We start from the raw sequence: 11904 nt of genomic DNA on the forward strand, positions 1-11904 counted from the left end.
TTCTTTCTTGAGCAAAGTTCAACAGATGAAACTGGAATATCTCCTAAAATTATTGGAGTATCACTGCCAGGTTTGAGCATTATTCCCATTCTTCCTAAATCGCGCCAACCTATAATATCTCTCCCTCTTTTTGCTACGTAAACTTTAGTTGTAATCGATCTTCCTAAGAGTTCTACCTTGCCATTAAAGTAACCTACCATGTCAATTGCTTGTCCACCAAACGCTTTTGGATTTACATCTGTGTTGAAAAGATTAATATCATTGAACTTTTTATAATAACTAACATCATCCAAAATGGTAATTGGGGATCCAGAATATGCCATTACTTCCAATTGCACATTTTCTATAGATGCTAAACCAAGCGGTGCTTTGAAAGAAATTTCATAGTCAATAACATTGTGTAAAAGAACAAGGACCCCCTGGTGCAAAGAGCGATCCTGGGTCAGGGTGCGAAATATGTGTAAACAAGATTACCCAGGCATACACATGAGTTACTAGCGTATTCAGATACAAAACATCGTATCTACAAAGACATGATACAACTGCTTTCAAGTGTGAACTTGGTTTTAATGTCTTGAAGTTTTTTCATAAAAAAATCATTCGATAAGATTATTTGTTCAATATTAAAAATAAATGTAACCTTCATTATAATGTTACATAAGTAAACATGATTTAACACTTTAAAAATTCATTGAGCAATATACAAGTGGATGGTTTCCTGTCGACGCGTTTCGACACGTGAGCTGTGTCTTCATCAGGACCGTACCATCAGTATGCTGTAAAATGACATTTATAAACATATTTTTACTGTTTATTATTTTTACATTGAAGCAGTGTATATCATTAACTATTCATTACATATTTGATAACGCTAGTAAATCTTTCATTCATTATGATGTACCGCTTGATTGGTTGTGCTCAACACTAAACAAGAATCATATATCTATTTGTGCCACATGTTTCTAAATCATATCACGGATATCATGAGAACAAATGCAAGAAAACATTTTGTTATTGTATACAGTATAGGTCATCATTTCTCGCTTGTTCTACCTATCACTTGTTGTATAACGTTTCAATTAAACAAGTGGTATTCATTTTTGTCTAACGATAGAGACTTAGAAACAAAACTCATTGTTTTTATGGCAAAATGACATTCGCGTATGCTGTGTTGTACCAAGGTCTGAATTTATACTGGGTGGGGTAGGGAAATGGGAAAGAAATGATTACTCAGAACATAACCGTATCTAGGTCCTGTGCTCATTTATTAGACTGTACATGGGTCTCTATAGGTTAGAAAATTACTGTAAAGAGAAATGCCACACAGAGAAGGAATAACTATGTCTAGATCTTTTATTGGTTTGTTGGCAGATGCAGGAGGCATTTTGGTTGAAGGGATCATATAATTGCCATATTATGAAGATGGTGGATACTAGGCTTATTTGTAGGGAAATATTTATAAGTACCACGTACTTGCAGGGATTGCAGTTCTATGGCCATATTTCTCTCGGAAATGGTCATACAAAGCAGTCTGATTTTATAATTAACGCTAGATGGCATCTATCCATTCCATCTTAAGTAAACCCTTAACATCAGTTCCTTACTTTGTTGTCCTGTATCTTATTTTCCTGTGTCTTACCTGATAAAATGTAGTCACGAAGATGTTGCTCTTTTTTAGTAAAGGAAACGCACCGTGCGCAGAGTGAAGGGATAGCCGTTGCCTAAAGATTTAAACAGCGTGTGTCATGTTACGGGTATGGGCTGACTGTTACTAATTTTCCCTGTGGGAGCACATTACATAACAACGTTAATATATATTACCTCAATTTGGGTGTTGAAAAGCGATCATGGTATGACGCTTTGCCGTGTAAGTTTCAACATATCCTGGATTAATGGTAATGGATGGCAATCCACAAGTATGTTATTATTTAAGGACCGTAAATCCGCACACATATGCAACTTACCATTTTTACGCTTGGCTAAAACTACTGCTGAAACCCATTCTGCTGAATCAGTTGATTTTATCACTCCTTCTTTACATAATTCATCCAGATGTTCTTTCAACTCCTTCCTAATACTAAGCGGAACACTCCTAACCTTGTGTTTCACTGGTGACACATCATCCTTTAATTTTATCTCATGTTCAACACCCTTCACACATCCAATTCTGTTTTCAAAAACTTCTTTGTGCTTATCCAGGATCACACTTATTTCACTTGAAACATTCTTGCTTGAGCAAAGTTCAACAGATGAAACTGGAATATCTCCTAAAATTATTGGAGTATCATTGCCAGGTTTGAGCATTATTCCCATTCTTCCTAAATCGCGCCAACCTATAATATCTCTCCCTCTTTTTGCTACGTAAACTTTAGTTGTAATCGATCTTCCTAAGAGTTCTACCTTGCCATTAAAGTAACCTACCATGTCAATTGCTTGTCCACCAAACGCTTTTGGATTTACATCTGTGTTGAAAAGATTAATATCATTGAACTTTTTATAATAACTAACATCATCCAAAATGGTAATTGGGGATCCAGAATATGCCATTACTTCCAATTGCACATTTTCTATAGATGCTAAACCAAGCGGTGCTTTGAAAGAAATTTCATAGTCAATAACATTCACATTAACAATTAAACTACTAATGTCATCATGCAAATCTTCTATTGCATTTACACTAGTACGTGAAACATTTCTTGTCTTAAAATTAGTTTTACATGAGGTTTCAAAATGACCTATTTTCCTACATTTTGTACATCTTTTTCCATGTGCTGGACAAATGGGATTGTTACCAATATGGTTCTTTGAACCACAGCGATAACATATTAAGGCTTTCTTTGCATTGAAATTAATATTCCCTTTAGTTTTGTAATTCTCCTGTGTTTTTTACTTGTTAGTGACACTACATATTGCTTCAGACATATTCTCCGTTCCAGTTATGACTTTACTTGACATTGATGATCTCTCAATTCCAATGGCAATGTCAATTACCTCAGTTAATGTGGGATTTCTACATGCTAAAAGACGTTCTTGGACCTTTTTTGAGTAGCAATGAAAAACTTACTGATCTCTCAAATATATGTCAAGCATGTCCCCGAAATCACATTTAGATGCCAAGATACGTAAGTTAGAGACATAGTCTTCAATGCTTTCATCTTCTAATTGCTTCCTCTTGTTAAAACTATGTCTCTCAACCATAATGTTAGGTTGTTCTATAAATCTTTTTTCCAACCTTTTTACTGCTTCTGTATAGTCATCCCACGGTATAAATTGTCCTGGAGCAGGTTCAGATTCTGGTATATTATCAAAAATGTCTCTTCCAGCATCACCCAATAAACCATAAGGTACTGCTTTCTTTCTTTCTTTTGAATAATCCTTTCCATCTATAGCAATGATATAGCTTTCAAACGATTTAAACCATTGCTGCCATTTTACAGGTGGTTTTCCTGCATTTTGTAGAAAAGAATTTATCTGGTATGGTTGAATTTGATATGCCATGTTTCTTTTTAAATTACACATTTTTTTTAAAAAAAGTACTATTGTTTGTCTCACCTTAATGTTTCAAAGATCTTCAAAATTGTTTTACTTAAATCTAAAGCGTATTTTAAAATATGTTAAATCGCTATATAAATAACCTTTTATTTAAACTCTTAAGGCTAAAACCTTTGGCTCGATGTGGTAACTATGCTGTTGCGATGTTGCCAGGCAAAACACTTCTCTCAAAATGGCCGCCACGTTGCATCACGTAGGAAAGACCTCACGTGATGATGTATTACGTTCCAATGCGTGCACACGCAATCCTTGTCTGACGATTATCTTTCCATAAGCTGCTTTGCCCGCGCTGCTTCACACACGCTGCTCCACACGTGATGCTCCAAACGCGATGCTTCACACGCGCAGCATTTGAATTTAATCAACTTCCAACTGCTCAACGCTAAACTTCCAGAAACTACAGAAAGGTAAAGCGATCTTACCCTAAGTTTCTTTTCCTCCGCGTTGCTGCAATATGTGAAGTTTCTTAATGTATTTTAATTTCAATCGCTCGTTTTACCTCCTCGGTGGGTTTCCTTTAAAATCCAAATCTTCCGATGTCAAAATGTATCCAAGTCCATCATCGCCATATTTATGTTGTAATGCAGACAACATAAACCAAGTGAATAATGAATCAAAAGGATTTATTATTATTAAATAAGTTTAAAGGCAAATAACCCACAGAAAGAAAGAGGATCCAGATGCGATGCTGTCAGGTCAAGGAACATAGATCAACTGCAACGCATCTGGAACAGAACCTAGAATGTGGATGACATAACAGAATACTGTACACGAGCTACTTAAAGATACATAAGCACAGATACAACAAGCACCCAGCCAGTCCTCTTCGTCCATTGGTTTGTAGTGAGATTCACATGTTTGTTCCTCTACAGCATAGCGCATGGAGCTGTGAGCCAGCACACTTCAGCCATTGTCTACCATCACTTTGAGTGACTGCATTCTGCTTTTTCTCAAGGAACTCATCTCCACACAAAGTAGTTCTTTTTAGGGCAGGGACTACTATGGTTAGGTGTGCTTTTTGAAACAAAAAAAAAACATTTTTGCATTTAATTTATTTTTATAACATAGATATGGACACTACCGCTCCTCCAACAATAAAGTTTTACAAACGCCATGATGAAACAAAGCCAGCACTGACAAAGCCAAAAGGCTGATAGCTAACACCCCACCAATTGCTGTTGCCAATGCTTTCTTACAGTAGCATTGGAGGCCGACTACTGACTGATACAATGGATCTGGTTGCCCTGGCAACCATTTACACTTCATCCATAGTTACTGTGATGTGCTTAATGAGAACTGCACATCTGGTTATGTCCAAACGCTTACACACATCATTTCACTGTGATTCCAGCCAGGGCACAAGTCGGGGGTACACACAGGTCCAGGGCGTCCATCCACTGTTTTCAAGAAAGAAGAAGCTGTGCCCCACTGAAATATGATGAACTTGTCCCAGTGTAATTTCTAGGCACCGGGATGCATTCAGCTGTGCCTGCACGTTGTCTACTTTCTTTCAGAGCAGCAATGTGCAGGCAAGTGAGGGGGCAGTCAAGTGAGGGGGCTTTCGGACTTCGGACTCCAGCTGGGCTCATCACAAAAGCCGAAATGAAGTGGCCATCGGGCCCCCTTTGGTTCCACTATAACTATCCGCACTGTTTTATATCTATCCTTTGAGGACTCTGGTTAAAGTTTGCGTCCTCTTTAGAGATAGTTTTAATTCACCCTTTCAGTTTTGAATGTGCACTCTGCCCCTCACTCTCACAATCCATTGGATGATTAAAAGACCTCTCACTCCTCTCCTGTGGGAGAGTTGTAGCCCACACTGTGTACCTTGCGGTCGCAGTGTGTAAGAGGAAACCAAATGATGAAGCATGGCACCTTTGGGTGAGTGTGGGTTCTCGTTTTTACAATGGCAATTGTCCCGATTCTGATAATCACACATAGTTATAATCTCACTCGAAGGGTCAGGATGGTCTAAAAATTATCTGGTAGTCACACCTAGATGCAAGGGAGGGGACAGAAAGGCTTGCAGCTTGTTATCTCTACACAAATACTTAAGAGTGTTTTTACATCCTTCAATCTCTGTATATAAGCGATATGCAGGCACTGTAGGAATGTCAAATTTCCCTGTCTGTTAGTATAAACACAAATAACATTTTAAGTACAATATATATTTTTTGTTAGCCGTAAGATATTTTAAAATGTAGACTTTGCAACCAATTCAACAGAACAGATTTACTGCCACGTTTCTCCTTGTTGCCAATTTCTGTGTGGAAGAGTTTTTACAAAATAAATGTATACATTGATGCTCACATTTTGCTTCGGGATGTGTCTCTTTTTTGGCACAACGCCCAAGCAAAACCGAATTTGATAAAATTCCGTAATGAGCTGAAATGTACTCATAATAGACCTGTGAAACATAGGTGTGAGCTGTTAGAATCTGATGTCACTTCCTGTGAGGTCATGGGTTGTGATGTCACTTCCGGTGAAGCTGCGCCATTATGTTGTTCTGTGATTTCATGCGCCATGATTGTCACTTGCATACTGTCTAACTTGGTTCGTCCCCCACTTCTTTTTGACTTGTGACTAGAGGTCGAGGAATGATGGGGCTAGTAAAACAAGGCAGACCGCGTTAGGAAGACAAAAAGAAGGAAGAGGGAGAGGAGGAGATGGGTGGGGCGAAAGAAACAGAGGAACGGTGCAAAATTGACATGTAGGGAAGGGATAGAGAGAGGAGCAAGAGAGCTGATAGTGTCGAAAGAAAGAGTAGGTGAGAGTAAGAAAGAAAGGGGGCGTGGAGTAAGACAGCCAGAGGAGAGGGGGAAAATAGTGACAGACAGAGGGAAGATCAAGCAGGTGGGGAGGGGGGCAGCAAAGTTGTAGTTACTGATTTCACTCAATTTTGTAGTTCATCCTGAATGTCCGTAACATCCAGCGATCCACCAACCCTATTTGGCTTTAACACCATTGGTGCTCATGATGAGCTCAGCTCATCATGAGGCACAGTGGCGGTGTGCTCATGACGAGCTGAGCTAGTCATAAACGCCGCGGAACGCCCACGCGGGGATAGTTCCCCTGCTGTGCTGAACGTTCCACGAAAACGGGCGTGGTCATGAAGAGCTCAGCTTGTCATGAGCACAGCGCCACCATGCATCGTGATGAGCCGAGCTCGTCACAAGCACCGTGGCGCCATGCGCGGCCCCCTCCCCCTCATCACGGGGGAATTAGCCCCACGGTGAAGGGGTTAAAGCCGACCCCGATATCATATAATATCTTAAGCCGGACTCTCATTTCCCATTAGGGCTGAAAGCAGGGACGCTTCAGTGAGTGCAACTAAAGAAGGCCTCAATCCCCTTTTTCTGAAACCGAAACAAGCATGCAGCCAACATACAAGATGCACATAGAAAGGCCAATGATTCAAGTTGCCTTCGTCCGCTCACTCCATGCAGGAAGTGATGCATTTGGTAAGCTTGTTTAAAGGTTGAACCCAGGGCTTTAAGTGGGATGAAAAATCTGGGGGGTTTCTTAAAGGGGCATGGCTGATGCAGTTAAGGGCGTGGCCTAAGCTAAAAGTCTGTACAGCATAGTGTGCTGCATACCTGGCCTTTTTCTGCTTCTGTCATTGCATCCATATATATAATACAACAAGTAAGATTAGCTACAACAAGGCAACGCTATTAGCTTTGCCAATGGTTGTTAGTTGCCTAAGAGAAACAAGCATTGGCATAGCCAATAGGTATCGCCGTTGGGACCTTATAAGTGTTTAGTTATCCAGCACAATATCCTTGTGCAACATCATCAACCGTTGCATGGCTAAACACTTATAAGGTCCCAACGGCGAGACCTATTGGCTATGCCAATGCTTGTTTAGGACTTGTGTCCTGATTCCAGTTATGCATACTACTAACCCCGTTGTTCTCACCCATTCCCAGTGTGCAAAGCAAAACCGTGCAACATTTGTCTGCGTCCCCAGCCCCCACCCCCAGGCCAGCAGACCATTGGCTATTCAGCTACCAGGCAAGCCTGAGCCCTCCTCTCACACCTGCCCAGTCCCCTTAAGGCCTTGTTGGGTGCACCCCAAATCATTCTCCTCCATCTTGTGAGTTGCAGCCTGCCTGTGCCCCAGACTGCAGTGATCAGAGTCCAGGAAGTGGTAAGGAGACAGACTAGTGCTGTCTCTTCCCAAAACAAAAGTTGTTTAAAAAACGATTTTCCCTTTCTGAGATTACTGCCTGTGGTTGCTACAGTTTAAAATTGCAGTTTTGACCTGCCTGTGATTGCCTATTTTATCACCTGTTTTGTGTTTTAAACTTGTGGTTTTTCCCTGCCCATGAATGCTCCCATTTAACGTGTTGAATTGTGGGATTTGAAGTCCAACCTCTTTTAGTTTATCCCTCTCATTCCTTGGTGACAAACCTGTTTTCCCTCCAAATTTCTCCTTTGCTCTGTGCTAAGACCTGTATGTTAAAATAGTGCACCCCCAGCCACCATTTTGTGTTCACAAGCCAGTGAAACCAGCCCCCCTGCCTCCCCCCACCAGCAACAGGGATATTCTACATCAGAGGGTGCTTCTGTGAGCTGTTTAAACTGTGTTTACTAGGGGCTGTGCACTTCGTTTTTTGGCCAGCAGAGGGAGTAAAGTTTTATTCAAACAGTATTGTTAGATTTCAAGTTAGTGAGGCCTTTACCTGCAGTAGTCCAAAGTGTGGATTGAGCCTGTCTGTCTCCTAGAAGATTCTGAACAGGAAAAGCAGCTTCCAACTCCCTGGCCAGCAAACCTTGTCTGAGGTGTCTGTGACATTATATGGTCTGCTAGTGGTTGGTACATGTGTACACTGATTGGTGGTTGTATCTGGTGTTTCTATTGGATTAGGGTTAATGTCCTCATTGGTTGGGTATTTGAGGGTTCTTATTGGTTTCTGGGTCTGTGATTCAATCATTGTAGGGTTGGGACTAGGGCTAGTGTTAGGATTTCTATTGGCAGTCGGGACTAGGGCTTCCTATGTTATTGGTTGTTGGGAGTAGGGTGGGACTAGGGCTAGGGATAGACCTTTAATTGGAAGTAGCGACTAGGGCTTCTGGTATGATTGGTTGCTCGACTAGTTTTGGGACTAAGAGTGGGGTTAGGCTTTCTATTGGAAGTAGGGACTAGGGCTACCTGTGCCATTGGTTGCATGGATTTGGGTTGGGACTACTGGTAGGGCTAGGGCCTTTATTGGACGTAGAGATCAGGGTTTTTGAACTGATTGGGTGCTTGGACTAGGGCTAAGATTGGCTGTAAGGTCCTAGTCTCCTATTGGTTCTAGATTTTAGGGCTAGTGTTGTGATTGGATAGTGTTAGGGCTAGTGTTCCCATTGGCTGGAAGGGTCACCTGATTACTAGGGATATAAAAGGCCAGGGTTAGGGCATCTCAGCCCGGGCGTCACGGCTAAGGGCGGAGCGGACAAGGCCAGTTACCTGTTTGATCCTGTTAAGGGCGGAGAGGACAAGAGCAGTTACCTGTGTGAGCCTGTTAAGGGCGGAGAGGACAAGGGCAGTTACCTGTTTGATCCTGTTAAGGGCGGAGAGGACAAGAACAGTTACCTTTTTGAGTCTGTTAAGGGCGGAGAGGACAAGGGCAGTTACCTGTTTCAGCCTGTTCGAGACTGGTCGAGACTTGGGCCAAAAACGCTGCCCATTTTCCCATTTAGCAATAACCAGTGGCGTAGCTAGGGGGGGCGGGGGCGGTCCGCCCCAGGCGGCACCATTTTTGAGGCGGCGCGGCACTGGAGGTCCGTTGTGGCCGCGGCGGCCTTTATAATTTATTTGGGAACGAACACAGTGTCCCCAAATAAATTATAAAGGCGGCCGCAACTGGCCTCCTGTGCCGCGGCCGCCACCCGCGGAGTTTAAAAGTGCAAAGCCGCGCTCCAGCCTGCACTCCTTGACCACGTCAGGTATTAAGGACGAACACTGAAGAAGAGACAAGGACTCCAGGAGAGTGTTGAGATAACACACTGTTGAAATGGCAACTGCGGACCTATGTAGTTAACCAATCCATAGCTTACAGGATATTATGTTTTTCTATCTGTATCGGGAGGATGACTGTAAGTGTATTTCCCACATGAAGGAATTTTGGGGACACGAGAAGTGTGAGCATAATTATTGTTGTAATAAATTCCCACGTTGTTGATAGTTGGTAGCAAATTACAAATATGGTGGGCGCTGTATTTCCGCATAATATTTGTCCACTTGTAAAACTTTACAAATTAACTCTCATGATGACTATAATGTAGAAGGGACCCTCTTAATATGGCGACTGACTGTGTTCACTTGCTAGTCCGTCCTTTAAACATAGCCATTTTGCACATGGATATTAGTATAAATAGAGTACCAAGATGATGATGTTCTGCACGCCATTCGGAGCCCTGTAACACTCCACGAGGGGAATGCACATCTGGAGTATTATTCCCAGGTGTGGGACCACACTGTATGAATTTATTACATGCACCATTCTGGCCTGCTTTCGGTAACTGCTGCACAGTTACCGAAAGGCAGCGTTGTTTGAGGGTGCGCAGCTTCCCACAGTGGTCGCATGGCCATGACATGGCGGCGGCTGGGGCGGGCGCGCGGTGATTAGATGTGGCGGGGCCGGGAGCGGAAGCCTGGGGAGGAGCGGGCAGTATAAATGGTGCCGAAGCAGGAGCCCAGGCCCAAATTTACCAAAGGTAAATAAAAAAACACACCACCTGATTTTGAAGGACAGTTGCATCAGTGCAAGGTTTTTTAGTAAGGAGACTCCAGATTTATCACTGCTTGAGTTGAGAAGGGAGCGTGTTTTGTGTTTCCACGAACCTCTCCTTTATGAAGCCAAGTGTGTGAAGGTTTCTATAAAGGAGAAACAAGTGAAATACTTTATACATTACAGCGGTTGGAATAAGAACTGGGATGAGTGGGTGCCAGAGAGCAGAGTACTCAACTACGTGGAGACCAACCTGCAGAAGCAGGAGGAACTTCAGAAGGCTAATCAGGAGCAGTATGCAGAGGGGAAAATGAGAGGTGTAGCACCAAAGAAGGCCGAGGGTCCGCAGCAGAAACATGTGGAAGTAAAAACGAAAAACAATAAACAGAAAACTCCAAGGGCTGGAGAAGGCAGTAGTACGAGTGAAGCACCTCAACCACCACGTAAGAAGAGAGCTCGTTTAGACCCCAGCGTGGAAAATGAGGAAACGTTTATGGACAGAGTTGAAGTGAAAGTAAAGATTCCAGAGGAGCTCAAACCATGGCTGGTTGATGACGGGGACTTGATAACTAGGCAAAAGCAGCCCTTCTATCTCCCTGCTAAAAAAGTGTTGATGCCATTTTGGAGGATTATGCAAATTACAAGAAATCGCGAGGCAACACAGATAACAAGGAGTATGCAGTGATGAAGTGGTTGCTGGAATTAAGGAATACTTTAACGCGATGCTCGGTACACAGCTGCTGTACAAGTTTGAGAGGCCACAGTATGCAGAAATTCTGGCTGATCATCCAGATGCACAGATGTCACACGTCTATGGAGCGCCTCACCTTTTAAGACTGTCGTTTTGGTGCAATGCTTGCCTACACACCTCTGGATGAGAAGAGTCTGGCTTTATTATTGAACTATTTGCATGATTTTCTGCAGTAACTTGCAAAGAATGCGCTAGTATTGTTCAGCACCAGTGACTATGAAGTTGCACCTTCTGGAACCACCCCTGCCTCCCATAGACCCTGCTTGGAGCGAGTGAGATAAGAGGAGAGCAGCAGCAGATTCAGAGGGGTGGGTGGCTGAGTTGGTGGCTCATCCATGATAGCTGCCAAGGTTTCCGATTGCTATGTGTGGCACTTTCAGAATTTCATTGTAATTATGAGTGACATTTCAACGTCTAGAAGTCACACTTTCTCAGGGCAAAAATTAAAATACCTCATGTATGTGCATGTAACTTGCATGATTGAGGTAACTATTAGCAGCAATACTACGTGTCTCTCGGACATCTTTCAAGTGCTCACCGGCCTTTTTCCCCAGCCCCCCCCCCAAAGGGCGGCAATCTGAGGGATAGCTCCGGGCGCCACAAGCTCTAGCGCCCTGGCAATACCCAGCCCACACCACCCACATCCACAAACAGAGCAACTCACTCACATCAAATGTACACCACGCACAACACTATGCACAGATTAATGTACCAGCATGCACCACAAACCCAACCAAAACACATGTACACACCCTACTATCCCAACTACCACACATATCCACCATCACCTACAAACCATACACAACTCTATCCTATGCCACTAACCAATACACTCCTATCCAATGCACTACCCTATTTCTCAGCCTATACTTAGCTCAATAT

General features: G+C 42.7%; 1 pseudogene; it reads left to right on the forward strand.

Moving 5' to 3' along the window:
* The first annotated feature begins 10217 nt into the window (after positions 1-10217).
* Positions 10218-11303, forward strand: LOC144828097 (mortality factor 4-like protein 1; annotated as a pseudogene).
* The last annotated feature ends 601 nt before the right edge of the window (positions 11304-11904 follow it).

The sequence above is a fragment of the Lissotriton helveticus genome, chromosome 4_1, assembly GCF_964261635.1.
Source record: "Lissotriton helveticus chromosome 4_1, aLisHel1.1, whole genome shotgun sequence".
In the NCBI taxonomy this organism is placed as follows: Eukaryota; Metazoa; Chordata; class Amphibia; order Caudata; family Salamandridae; genus Lissotriton; species Lissotriton helveticus.